Raw genomic sequence first — 14005 nt, forward strand, 5'->3', positions numbered from 1 at the left:
CTCTCAGACACCCATACCTTGATTGAAATAGCCTACACCTGTGCCTTTATTCAAAACCCATGCGCTCCGCGCTGCCACCCAGTGATGAACTTAATCTACTACAGACATAACACAAAAACAATCAAATAGCTCCTACATTAGTTACAGAATGCATGCAAGTATATGTAATGTCCCCATATTTCACATAAACGAGTACAGTGTGTGAGTGTGTGTTGAAGAGTATTTGAGAGTGTGTTGTTGACTGGCTCCGACTTTTACATTTTGCTAAACGCAACCAAAAACACTGCCATGTCCCTCCAGGACTGTTTAACAGTAGTGTAGTGACTCCTACAGGTAGCCTTTACTCAATCATTGATAACGTTAACGGTCAATGAATCGATGAATTGTAACAAAAAATACCCAATTTACCAAACAACAACATTTTTTTTTTATTTGATATTTTATTATTTTCGTGTCTTACATACAGATGTATGCCCAGCCCATATGGGCTTACAAGACACATAACAATAAGTATATAATAATATACTTTACCAATTACTTAACAAATGACACCAAGATGGCCATAAAAAAAAAGAAAAATACAAGAAAATACAATAAAACGTAATATAACACAAGCTGTACTCAATGTAAATAAATAAACAGAAAAACAAGGTGAATTCAAATACAATTATATAGGATACAGTGTTTTGTCTCAGGTGCCATGCCTTCTCCAAAAATCCTGCAAAACCGAAGATGTCCTCCACAAAAAAACAACTCAACATACAGCTCTCAGACTGCCAAAACAAATCTGGGTTTGCGATTTGAATTTTTTCAAATAAAGCCCTCCTCAAAGTGGTGTACAAAGGGCAATAAAAAACAAAATGATATTCATCCTCCACCACTCCCAGATCACACAGAACACACAACCGCTCCTCCTCAGGTTTACCCTGGAATCTACCCACTTCCACAGCCAATGGCAGGGTGCCAGACCTCAACAAATGTATTTGTTTCCTCAATCAAAATGTTTATTTCCGCAGCAGCGGCATATTGCATTCTCGCAACATTGCATGGCATATGGCGTTTTAACTCGAAACTGCGACCGTTACCAAAAGCATGTTTTAGGTGCAGTAAAATACAACACTGATCGGTACAGAAGCATGTTTTAGGTAAAAAAAAAAAACAGCAGGTTACCTAAGATAGACCTTACCTCAGTCGGAAGGTACTCCAAAATGAATAAATCCCAGTCGTCCCATGGCGATTGCAATTACTTGTGTATATTGGGCATGGCATACAGGAAAGAATATGTCTGAGGCACCAGATCTCCTCCGATTGCTATGTCCTGATCCATTCCGAGGTAAACTCCGTACTGGAAGACTACGGATATCCCCAGTTAAAAAGGTAGGCGATAGGGATGGGTACCGAATTCGGTACTTTTAAAAAGGTACTTACCGAAACACGGCGGTACTACCGAGTATCGATTCACGTGAGAAACCAAAAATGTTCATGACTGAGGTAGGTAAATAAAAATGTTAGAGACTAAAGTACCGAAAAAAGGTACCGTTGGGTACCGGTATCGATTCACAGGTACCGGTACCAGTTCAAATGTGAAAGGTACCCATCCCTAGTAGGCGATACTGCCACCTGGCGGGATTCGATAGTCATTGCAATTCCAACGTAGGCAGCTGTGCCAGGGAGACCCAGGCAGCTCTCCGAGCAAGTGTTTAGAACGGGGATCAAAAGGAAAAAGATCAAAAGATCAAAACCAGAGAAAAGTCAGGTTTGGCGCTCAACGGTTGGCGACGGGGTTTGGCGGGCAGAGTTAAGCGGGCGAGCTGCATATGTGACCAAAAACCCGCCACTTAAGAAAATCAAAAGCATGTGTTTAACAAATTCAAAAAATTTCTAAACACGGTTTTATATTAACTTAATAAGTAAACAAAAACGAAAAATCAACTTATGTCCAATAGGCCTAACTAAATAACAGATTACATGCATAAAACGCTGAAAACAACCTAACAAAGCAACAATAGTATTTTTAATGAGGCTATTATTATTATTATTATTATTATTATTTTGCAACAAGATAGCCTACATAGAACATAAATAGCCCTTCTCAGACTGACTCACATGCATGGTCCCGATTCCAGCCTGGGGAATCTCCCCGCATTGACTATCGACCAGTCAGTCGGATTTGTATCCAGGGATGGGGAATGGCTTCTTTTAACTGTTACGCGAGGTGGACTGACATATGCCGACCCGGCAAACTTCTAACCTTAGTTAGCAACACAGCAGTGGTGACTCGCCAGTCCTCGTGATGTAGTAGCAAGTGACGGTAACATAGCTTTCGTCGTCAAGGCAGTCCAGTTGTCTGTCGTCAATGCAACCTTGCGAGCACCTGTACCATTAGCTAGCTGCGCAAGCAATTCCGAATCGGTGTAGCTATCCTCGATGTGCAAGGTGGTTGTGCCTAGGGATGGGATATTAGTAGGGTCATCTGTGGCACTTCCGTGACCGTGGAGAGCGAAGGTCCGTTTCTCAATGGATTTGTCATCTCTAGGAGGGTTAATAAACAAATTTAGCCGGGGTGTATTTTTTTAAAAAGGCGGGGAAAATTCGTGAGAGACCAAAATCCAAAATGGCTGCAGTGGAAATTAACTTTAATGGTTTGACCTACAATGATGCACAATACATGGTTTCAGAGCTTATTTTGATCAAGGAATACATATTTGGTGTTTATATAATGATTTTACCTATTGTTGACATTCAAATGCAAGATGGCTGCCAATTTTTTGCTCCAAAATGAATTTTTTAAATTGCAACGTTGTTTTCATTCCTTGTTGAGAACAGTTGTTTCTCATTCTTTAAAAGCTGATTCTATCCTTGCTTTAGCTTTGAGTTCAGATTCATAGTTGTTTCTATCCAAAGATTGAGGGGCTGGCAGGAGTAGGGTAGCCCTGTCATTGAGACTGGGTAAAGTGATCGTTGAAGAACTCCATTTGTTCATCTGACAGTGAAGAGAGCATTGCCCAGTAGTCTGACAACCACCTCCCATAGTCATGGTTGTCGTATGCCATCAGTCCTGGCAGCATGTTGTAAGTTGACGATAGGTACTCAGAGCCATTTCTTGCATGACATGCATCAAGACATTGTACAAGTCAGACATCTCCAAGAACGAGACCCAAAAGTCCCCCATGTCTGTGCCAGGCTTCTTATAAACTCTGTTGATCAGCTCCTTCATGTCGCCATCATTCTCAAGATCACAGTAAGCTGTCTGTAGAGCCTCTTGAGTTTCAGTCAGTGCATTCCGCAGAATGTTGAGGTTCTCCTTGATGTCTTCCGATAGTTCTTTGTGCTCAAGAATCTTTGACCGTTGATTTTGGATAAGAACCTCTCTCAAGAGCAGGATGCACCGCACGCCCCGTCTGTAGTGCTTTCCTCGTAGTGCTTGGTCTACCGACCCCTCCACTACTACCCCTGCTGTAACCAGAGTGTCTTGCCATTCCAGAGCCCTTGAATCTCTTGTAGATGGCATAGATGTAGGACATCAGCTGGTGGAAAGCTCAGAGGATTGGGATGATATCCTTGAACATTTCTGGATTCTCCGCCTTGAGCTGAGTGATCGTCTTGTAGGTGGACAGGTCACCAACAAGAAAGGAGAATGGAATATTCTTCAGCCGCATGGCCTCCACATGTTTCACCATGATGTCATTCACCACTGACTTGCTTGGAGGTTCATTGTATGTTGTGTGGTAGTAAGGCTTGGTCTTGTTGGGTGGTGGATGACAGCAGGACTGGGCACCACTGTATCCTGGAACTCGCTGCTCTTCAGGTGGTGGTCTTGTGCCATGATTGTCTACACGAGACAGTGCATGTATCACAGAGCGAGCACGCTGCGGAGCTGACCCATCCACTGGTGGATCTACCCTGGGACGAGCATGTGGCTCACTCTTGCTACCAGGGGGGCATCTGTACTGGCAAACCTTTTGTCAGTTCTGCACACTTCTGCTCCACATCCATCAGAGCCCATTGGTCATAGAGGAGCAGTGTATCTGCATAGCTGATGCAGACACCACTCTTGTGCAGAGTGTCTACAAGATCTTTACTCCTTGTCATGCCATGGACATTTATGCCCAGGTTGATAGCAGTGGTAGTGTGCTGTCCAGTGAGGTGGTACATTCGGACCCAGAGTTTTTGTTAACACCAAAGTAAGATAAATAAATAAGTAGCGCGCAAGGGTTAAATTCGGCTCAAGCAACTAACCTTGCTAGCTTTGCATACATAATACTATTTTATGTTAGGCTATAGTGCAAAATAATTGTTGGTTCATTATGAAAATGTGATGGTATGAACTGGACACCATATTCTCAGTATACCCTATTTAATGGAAAACCGCAACACACAAACATTGACTTTATTTACCTCAGAGATTACTTCTGTGTACTTAATACTGTATATTATTCAACTCATCATGAGCAGAGCTTTCATTAGAGCCTAATATGAAGGCTCTGTGACGATTTGGGAGCTCAAAATTGGCAGCCATCTTGCATTTGAACGTCAACAATAGGTCAAATAATTATATAAACACCAAATATGTATTCCTTGATCAAAATAAGCTCTGAAACCATGTATTGTGCATCATTGTAGGTCAAACCATTAAAAAGTTCATTTCCACGGCAGCCATTTTGGATTTTGGTCTCTCACGAAATTTCCCTGCCTTTTTAAAAAATACACCCCGGCTAAATTTGTTTATTGTTTGTTTGTTTGTTTGTTGACAAATCCATTGAGAAACGGACCTTCGCTCTCCACGGTCACGGAAGTGCCACAGATGACCCTACTATATGGCACGCTGGCTAAAGCAGGTGTATCATTTGCCGAAATCCTTCGCCGTCAACCATATCAATCATGCCGTTTTCGATAAATGCGCAGACTGGCTTGGGTTATTTTTTTCAAAATCAACGCTTCGCTTAGCTTGCTTAATTTAGCAAGTTGCCGACGGTCGTGTTTTTTTCCCTCGCTTATTTTCCAGACACTGAGGTAGTGTTAACAGTAGTGTATGACTCCTACAGGCAGCCTTCATAAGTATATGTTAACAGTAGTGTATGACTCCTACAGGCAGCCTTCATAAGTATATGTTAACAGTAGTGTATGACTCCTACAGGCAGCCTTCATAAGTCTATGTTTAACAGTATGTCTGTCTCTCTCTCTACAGGTCTGTAATTAGCTCCCTGCCCTGGAACCTTGAGTCTTGTTCTTTTGTCTCAGGCTGCACTGGACGGGAAAAAAAACACTTGCAGGGCCTGCCCTATTACAGCTTTTATCTAGCACACACACACCTCTCCAAAAGCAAGCCCTATTTGGACCAGACAAGGGTGTACTTACAGTGGTGTGTCAGATGCACATAGTGCTGGAGAGGAGGTTTGGCTCAGCAGATCTTGCGTTTCTTTCTCTGGCTCCTGCTGTCTGCCTGAAAGAGGAAGATGAAGACAGGGAGAGACAGAGAGACAGAGAGAGAGAGAGAGAGAGAGAGAGAGAGAGAGAGAGAGAGAGAGAGAGAGAGAGAGAGAGAGAGAGAGAGAGGAGGGCAGTATGATTCATCTGAGCTCAGGGGGGGAAAACCATGCACCCATAAGAAGCAAACTTAAGAGGCAGGAATCCAATGGCTGTATTTCTGAGAGCAGTCATCTCTGATGGAGAATTAAATCCTAAAACAAACCAACAGTGGTTGCTAGGGAGGACGAGGCCTGTGTGGCCAGTGTGAGTGGTTAACAGTATCTATTGTGTTACCTAGTGTGTTGCATACAGTTTATGAGAACCTGGACCCCAGCAATGAGCTCACTGTGCTAAATCACTGGAGACAGTCTGGCTAGGAGAACTTAAACATCAGGCAAATCCCCAAGTAAGACTCCATTAAGAAACAGACCACACATGACCCAGTGTAGGGTTTCTAGGTTTGGTGCACGGATAAAAAATTGGCATTGGCCTAAAACGTCATCCTTGGGAGTTCTAATGATGTATTGCTGTGTCAGGTTACATAGTGTGTGAAAAGAAGAGACGTTTCTCTTGTTGCTGAGCCACAAGATAAAATCTGGAAAAAACGAAATGGGAGGAATGGGGACATTTCCAAGTAAAATGCAAGCATGTAAAACAAAATAGTACCGTGTTTGAATTAAGTTTGACTCCCTAACATTTCACCACTAGGTGTCTCCCTACTCCCAGGTATAACAAGCTGTGAGGGACTGTTATCAGCCCAGTTCCTGGACTCAAAATCTGTTCATCCCTTCCAGGTCACCATGTCTGGTCACAGTGGTACAAAGCCCAGAAATAAGAAGCAATAGATCATTAGGATTCCAAGCACGTCTCCGTAGTAAAGTCCCTGGACATGAAGTAAACTTTGTCCCCAAGACAAGTAGCCGGGACATTTTTTAAAAGATCAAAAGTGACCAAGAGGGGCCCATCACAGGGCCTGGTCTATAGTGCAATGGCCTAAAGAACAGGGGGATGCGGACTGATGACACTTATTTCACTGCTGATATACTAATCGACCTATACCACCTCACCCTGAAGCAACAGTTGTGATTGGAGGATCAAGAAAAGAGGGCGTGGTCGTGGTTTGAGATTCCTACTAGTACTACTGAGCCTTGAGTAACATCCAGATCCGAGTACCGATCCAATCTATTACTTTTACCGAACAATATCTCAGGCCGTTGCAAAGATGATGCAAGACAATCTGCCCTAATATAAATAACAAACCTAGACTTACCAGGCAGCTGCTTTTCCCCCAAACAAGACACCTCAATTCCACTGGGTCTACAGTTTGTCACTTGTCAGCCAGCAGCATGGTGAATAATTGGTCTATAGTCTGAACACTGTAGGTAAATAAATATCCTACGGCTATAGTCGTTTGTGTTTGTCTGCTGTCTGTCTGTTCTCTGTCTGAGCTGCTCATCAACAGTCCATTTACCAGTAGGTACTAGGTAGGGCCTAAAAAAATAATAGTTTGTTTCCGTTTGCCGACCGACCCTGCCGATTTAGGTGCGACCCAATATATTTTATAAGTTTAAAAAAAAAATTATATATATAAAAAAATATATATATATATATATATATCCATAGTCGCCATGGGAAAGAATTAAACAAAAAAAAATCCCTACCTACCCATGGCCTTAACTGACAACCAACAGGAAACAAACAATATTTTTTGTTATGCCTAGTAGTTCTCAATAGGGGGGCCGTGGCCCACAAGGGGGCCTGAGGGAGCTGCCGGAGGGGCCTTGATATGGTGGGAAATGATAGAAAACACTACTTACAGAATTTATTTACTAAAGAAATCCCACAGCAGTTAATATTAACAATAGCATTTTTACTTCCTGTAGATGTCACACCTACGTGTTTGTTACGAATGGGAAACAAAGAGGACTAGTACTACAATGGCAAAAGTTATTTTCTAATCACTTTCATGCTTTTATGGAGGTCGAATGGATTAGATGTCAAATGTATTGCCATTATACAGCACACAGTACAGTACAGTACAACGAAGAGAGGTTTGGCATCCAACCAGAGTGCAAATGTAACAGTAAAGTGCAATAGTAATATACAATGTAAATGTACAGATGATTAAACTAAAATATATGAATCGGTACTACTGGGTAATAGTGTTAATCAGATGTATGTACAGAGTTGTAGTATTAATATGTAGTGATACATGTATACACTATGGTAGTAAGTCATACTGGTCAGCAACATAACTAGTAAGAGTAGGTAAGGGATATGTACAGATATACACAAATATGTAAAGATGATTATATGTACAGACAGATGTGGATAGGAAAAAAGGAAATATATATAATGTACATTTCCTTTTTCTCTATCAACATCTGTATGTACTGTATATATATATAGCATTATTGTACAAGCCATCATACAGATTTGTATGAGTTATATACAGGTGTATAATTAGGTATATAGGAGGATTATATGCAGGTATATTCAGATATATATATATATATATATATATATTAGGGCTGCAACAATTAGTCGACATAGTCGACGACGTCGATCATAAAAACTCACAGACGCCGAATTTTTGCGTCGATGCGTCGTATTAAAAAAAATATATATCTTTGTGAAAGTGGCTTCTCAGCTCTAGTCCAGCTGAAGACAAATCAGAGGAACAGATTGGACATTGAGCATGACCTCAGAGTTGCTTTGTCTACCATCACCCCAGACTTTGAGACTCTTGTCAGGAGCAAACAACATACCCAGTTATCCCATTAGTTCCCTGGGATGTTAAGCTAAGAAGTCTGCTAAGAAGGATATATTATTTATTATTATTATTTTATTTCATTGTGTTTTTAGCCCTAGTTGCACTTTTGTTGCAACCCCAGTTATCCCATTAGTTCCCCCAAACTTACTGTCGGTCTGTTATGTTAAGCTAAGAAGTCTGCTAAGAGCCCAGAAAAGGAGCCGCGCCCACAGGAGGCAGAGATGGAGGGTGTGACAGAAATAATCGTTAGATTAGTCGACTAATCGAAAAAATAAGACAGATTAGTCGACTACCAAAATAATTGTTAGTTGCAGCCCTAATATTAGGGATGCCCCGATCACGTTTTTTGCCACCGATACCGATCACCGATCGTCGCGAGCCATATCGGCCGATACCGATAGTTTTTGATTAAAAAGAAATTAAAAATTATTTTATATAATTTTTTTTTTTTTTTAATAAAATATTTATATTATATAATTAGACTTGTAGTTGTATTATCTGCGAGACATCGCCACCACGCAACAAGTCAAAATGCTCGCTATCTGCAAACAGCTCCACTGTCTGTGTGTACTCTAGTAGCCCTAGCTCCAAAAAGGATTCTCCGGCGCTGCAGCGGGACCCTATTGGTAACGTTATGCTTTGGTCATTTCACATTCAGCAAGCCCTCAGCTCGAATACGCATTCAATCAATGTTATAAGACATTGATATCAGGAGCTATCTGTAGCTACTGCTAGCCGGCTAGATGACGTTAAGACAACTATTTAGTTCAATCGGACATTTCGTTTTGAACCGTGAACTAACGTCAGCTAACGCAAGCTAACGGAGATATCAACATGGGCTACTGGACTTCCTGGGGCATTTGTTGATATCCGGAGCTATCAGTAGCTAGCCGGCTAAATACCGTTAGACAATGCCTACTAAAAGTGAATAGTTGACTGGGTAATTTTGTTTAAACAGTAACGATAGCTAGGTAGCTAACGTTAGCTCAGGTCGAATGCACTATCTAGACTCAGCAGAGGAGGTCCGCCTCCGTGTTTACAAACTCTACACGGGTACGGGCGGGGCTAGGGAGGAGGAGCAGTTTGCAGGTCCTGTGCGTCTGAGACAAGCGAGTGAGATATCCACTTGATCAGTTTCCGCGATCGGCGAATATGACTAATTATCGGAATTCCCCGATCGCATATTTATACTGATTATCGGCCGATAACGATCGGTGGCCGATCGATCGGGGCATCCCTACCTAATATATATATATATATATATACACACTGTATATATGCTGTAAATATAGATACATATATACAGTATATACAGCACTAGCACTATTGTACCTGCTATGATACAGAGTTATATGACTAGACTATAGTATGAGGAAGGTAGTTGTGATTACAGTGTAGAACAGTTGTAGACATACAGTGAAAGCAATAACAGTAGCCTAGGTTTAAATAGAGTATAGGCAACAGAGTTCAAAGTTCGTACAGTATGGGTAACAGGCAGGGGGCGAAATTAAAGCCCGCCGCCCGCCAGGGGCGCTCAGTTTTTACCTTTGGCGCTTGCCACTGGGGTGTCTGCCCGCCGTGTGGCGTGTAGACGTGTAGTTCATAACAATACTCTTATTTTGAAAATCTGTGCGGGTCTCATTTCCGCTCCAAGCGCAGTTCCAGTCATAATATCGATGGCTCCGGCAGTTAGCAGCATTCGGTTCGTATGATACTCTTATTTTGAAAGAAACCGTGGCAACGAGTCATATCTGCCCAGCCGGGCCAGCCCTGCAGCGGGATACTATTGGCTTCTGCTCATATCAACACAGAGGCAGTCTGCTCTCGTCTAGACCGGACCTCCATGAGCTACCGTTACTGTTTAAACAATGACCCAGTCAACTATTCACTTTTAGTTTAATACATGACGAGGCATTGTCTAACGGTATCTAGCTGGCTAGCTACTGATATCAACAAATGCTCCAGCAATAGTCGACTCGAGTGCATAATACCTCCGTTCCCTCGTTAGCTAGCTCACGTTAGCTAGCTCACGTTAGATCTATATGTCCCAGTAAACTAAATTGTCTTAACGTTACCTAGCGGGCTAGCAGTAGCTACAGATAGCTCCTGATATCAATGTCTTATAACATTGATTCAATGCGTATTGTAGCTGAGGGCTTTATGAATGTGATTTGACCAAAGAACCCTAACATTATACCAATAGGGTCCAGCTGCAGCGCCGGAGAATCCTTGCATGCTGAATGTAGAGTATTAGTATAGGGTCCCGCTGCAGCACAGGAGAATCCTTTTTGGAGCTGGAGGCTACTAGAGTACACACAGACAGTGTAGCTGTTTGCAGATAGCGAGCATTTTGACTTATTGCGTGGTGGCGATGTCTCGCAGATGATACAACTACAAGTATGATTATATAATATATATTTTATTTAAAAAAAAATTTATATAAAATATATATATATATATTTTTTTTTAATCAAAAAGAATTTGGGAGGTAAGAAATATGCTTGGCGGGTAGATTCTTCCCATCTACCCGCCACTGGCCGGTGAGTCAAAAAGTTTATTTCGCTCCCTGGTAACAGGGCTTATAGGCAATGGAGTCAGAATACGTTCGACTAACTGCATTGGAGTGTGCACAGACGGAGCTGCAGTGATGCAGGCACAGACTGGGGTGTGGGGGGGTGGGACCTGGAATATACCCTTAGACAGAGGCGCTGTGGGGGTAAAAAGGTTGACAACCTCTGCGCATAATTTTTTTCCGTAGGCGCATTTCTGGCAAGACGCTCTGATTGGCCAACGCCTGTTTCTACACTGGTTAAGCTTAGGCACTCTTTCAAAGTTGGTTAAGGTTAGAGTTTGTCTTAGACTTAGAGCATGGCGATAGAACGCCAGGTAGTTTGCAGGCTGTTCGACGCGGAAATGGGCAAAGACACAGCTCGTCACGCGATTGGGCAAACATGTCAGTGGCCAATCAGAGAGCGTCAGTCAGTGGCCAATCAGAGAGCGTCTGCCAGAAATGCGGCTACGGAAAAAAATAACGCAACCTCTGCACCACTGTAAGATATATCCTGCCCACACCCCTAGCTATAATAGCACACAAACACAACACCTGAACATAATAAGCTCATCAGAGAAAACACTCATCTACTGTTATAAAACTGCATTCGGTCTGTCTTCTAGGTCGATCAGTAAAGACTGAAGGATATTCAAAAACATACAGCGGCCCCCCGACACGTGGTTTCCTTTAAGACCAGCTAAAACTGGCCAGGTTCTCGGCCTGCTGTGCCCCGGCTCTGCTCCAGGGAACATCCCAGCCTCTCCGAGCTGATGAGAGCTGAAATGTGTGGTGTTTGGTGACATCATTCCACGTGTGTTGTTGCCTCCCTGGGCTGACTCCTCCGTTCTGTTCCGACACACACAGGACGGGCTGCAAAGGTTCATGTCCAGGGGGGGGTTTAGAGGAACAGCTGAGGGGAATATCATGTGACTGCTGAGGCGCAAAAAGGCGCCGTTTGTGTTTGGGAGTGCGGGGAACGTTAGAAGCACTGCTCTACAGAGATAGAACAGCACGAAAAGATGATATAAGAGATGAGGGTGATGAGTGGATGAGGGAAGGAACAGAGGAGAGCGTGAGTGATGATGGATACGTGAGGGGAAAGAGCCGTGTTGAGGCTTGCATCAGGGGAAGTGCCGTTAGGCTGAGTGAGTCATTCTGTTGATCTCCCTCTCTCTCCCTCCCTCCCTCCCTCCCTCCCTCCCTCCCTCCCTCCCTCCCTCCCCCGGCTTGTTCTCAGGCCACTGTTTGACATTCCCATGCCGCAGCGGAGACAGAGACACTGGCTGCCTAACTAGCCTTGTTACAGTCTGGCACAATGCAAGGGACTGTGTGTGTTTGTGTGTGTCATCCATCCTGACCGGTTCTGACCCCCAAATATTCCCGTCCTCCCCGGCTACAGCGCAGCCCCCCTCGTGTTCTGTTCCATCGGTCAGCCTCTTCAGCCCGGCCTCATTTCAAAACCCAGAACTCGTATTAGACTTCAAAACTGTTTAGTCTGATAGAATAACAAACAAGGAGGGATATCCGCCATTAGACCTGTCACAAGAGCAGATGTGGTTCATAAGACCCAGCTCTATGGTGGGGGGGGGGGGGGGGGCATGCAGAGCCCCAGGCTGCTCCCAGCTTAGGCCTAAACAGGCTTAATCTCATTTACTACTTAATGTGTACACATCTTTATTCACGACTCCACCTCTGCCCCAAATGAGACACAAGCCACCATGCACACACATACAAACAGGATTAGCGTGCTCACATCACATGTTAGCAAGGCTTTGCAGGCGTTTACTTTGAGTGCTGTTGTAGGGTCCTGGAGTGGCACATAGGGTCTTTGTTTACAAGCGAGTCACTGTTAAAAGGTGTAAGCCTCGTATGTGATCAGGGAGAGGTCAGAAGAGTCTGTTAAGACTCTTATGGATAAAGGGACAACCGCATGAGACTCCCGAAGCTTTATGGCAGGTGACCCCATATTAAGGTCAAGAAGATATTCCTGTAGGGCGGTTAGGTGGCGTAGCGGATATTGCGTTCGTCACCAACCCCGGAGCTGTGAGCTGGATTCGCCTGTTCGAATCCAGCTCACAGCTCCGGGGTTGTCACCAGCTTGGCTGGCCGTTCACACTAATACAATTGGCTGTATTAGAGGGTGGGAGAAGCTGGCGGGGTGGGTCCGGGTCGTTGTAAACAGCGACTCCTACAGTTCGGTCGGGGCGCCTGCTAAGCGCGGATAGGACCTGAGTGGGATAGTGTGATCCTTCCACACGCTACGCCCTCTCAGGGAGGATCCGCGCTGCCAGGTGAAAAGAAGCGGTTGATTGGCTGGACGTGTGTCGGAGGAAGCATGTGATAGCCTCCACTCTCCCAGATGATCTGACTGTGGGGGGTAAGTGCGCAGCGACCAGGAAGGGATTGGGAATTGGCATACGACTAACATTGGGATGGGAGAAAATCGGAGGAAAATGGAGGGGGAAAAAGATGTAAAAAAAAAGATATATATATATTCCTGTGATTGCAGCATTTAAAAACACATGAGTGTTAAAACATACTATGTCATTCCTCAGAGGGACAGACATTAACCATATCTTGTCAGCTGGTCAATAATAATGGTGCATAGGTTAGTAAGGCTGCATGGCTTTCACTGTGGCTTTTGCATGTCATTTTTCAAGATATTGTTAAGTCATATTAGTTTGATTAGGACGTTTTCTATGTACCCCCAGTATGTGACCTGTAATACAAGAGAGAATGAGGGGCTGTCTACACGAGCGCTGGATTTAATGTAGCCATGATTGTATGTGCGCAGTTGCACTGTTCGGCCACACACAACCGGGGTTTTGCTACACTGCAACCGCGGTCTTTGAAAACCGGAGTCCAGGGTGAAGTTTTGCGCACATCCCGGTTGCAGTGGGTGCGTGTGGGCATAGCAACCGAGGTTATTCCCAGTGTTTACAGCAGAGCTGTCGCAATTATTTCCCATGTTCACGGCAGACTGTCGCAAACAATAGCAAGTTAGCAACCAAGCGCGGGGTAGAGAGATTAGAGCAGAGCCAGCTACACCAGTGTTTACAGCAGAGCTGTCCCAAGTAGCGTTAGATGAAAATGATTGTAACAAACTTTTGTTCGAAACGTATCGTCTGTGTTGAAGAGTGTTGTGATCGACTGATGTCTGTTGTCGCATTCCTGACCTGGCTGACGCTCAGAGTAAACATGTAGCTGCGGCT

General features: G+C 43.8%; 1 protein-coding gene across 4 annotated transcripts in view; it reads right to left on the minus strand.

Annotated features, from left to right (window-relative positions):
* ralgps2 (Ral GEF with PH domain and SH3 binding motif 2) overlaps positions 1–14005 on the minus strand; it is a 182950-nt gene that overhangs the window by 112359 nt on the left and 56586 nt on the right. For all 4 annotated transcript variants that reach the window (XM_084307508.1, XM_084307506.1, XM_084307507.1 and 1 more), the window contains exon 2: positions 5359–5443. The gene's annotated coding sequence lies outside the window, so the exon portion shown is untranslated. The remainder of the gene's footprint in view (positions 1–5358; positions 5444–14005) is intronic.

The sequence above is a fragment of the Notolepis coatsorum genome (assembly GCF_963971535.1).
Source record: "Notolepis coatsorum genome assembly, chromosome: 2".
Taxonomy (NCBI): domain Eukaryota; kingdom Metazoa; phylum Chordata; class Actinopteri; order Aulopiformes; family Paralepididae; genus Notolepis; species Notolepis coatsorum.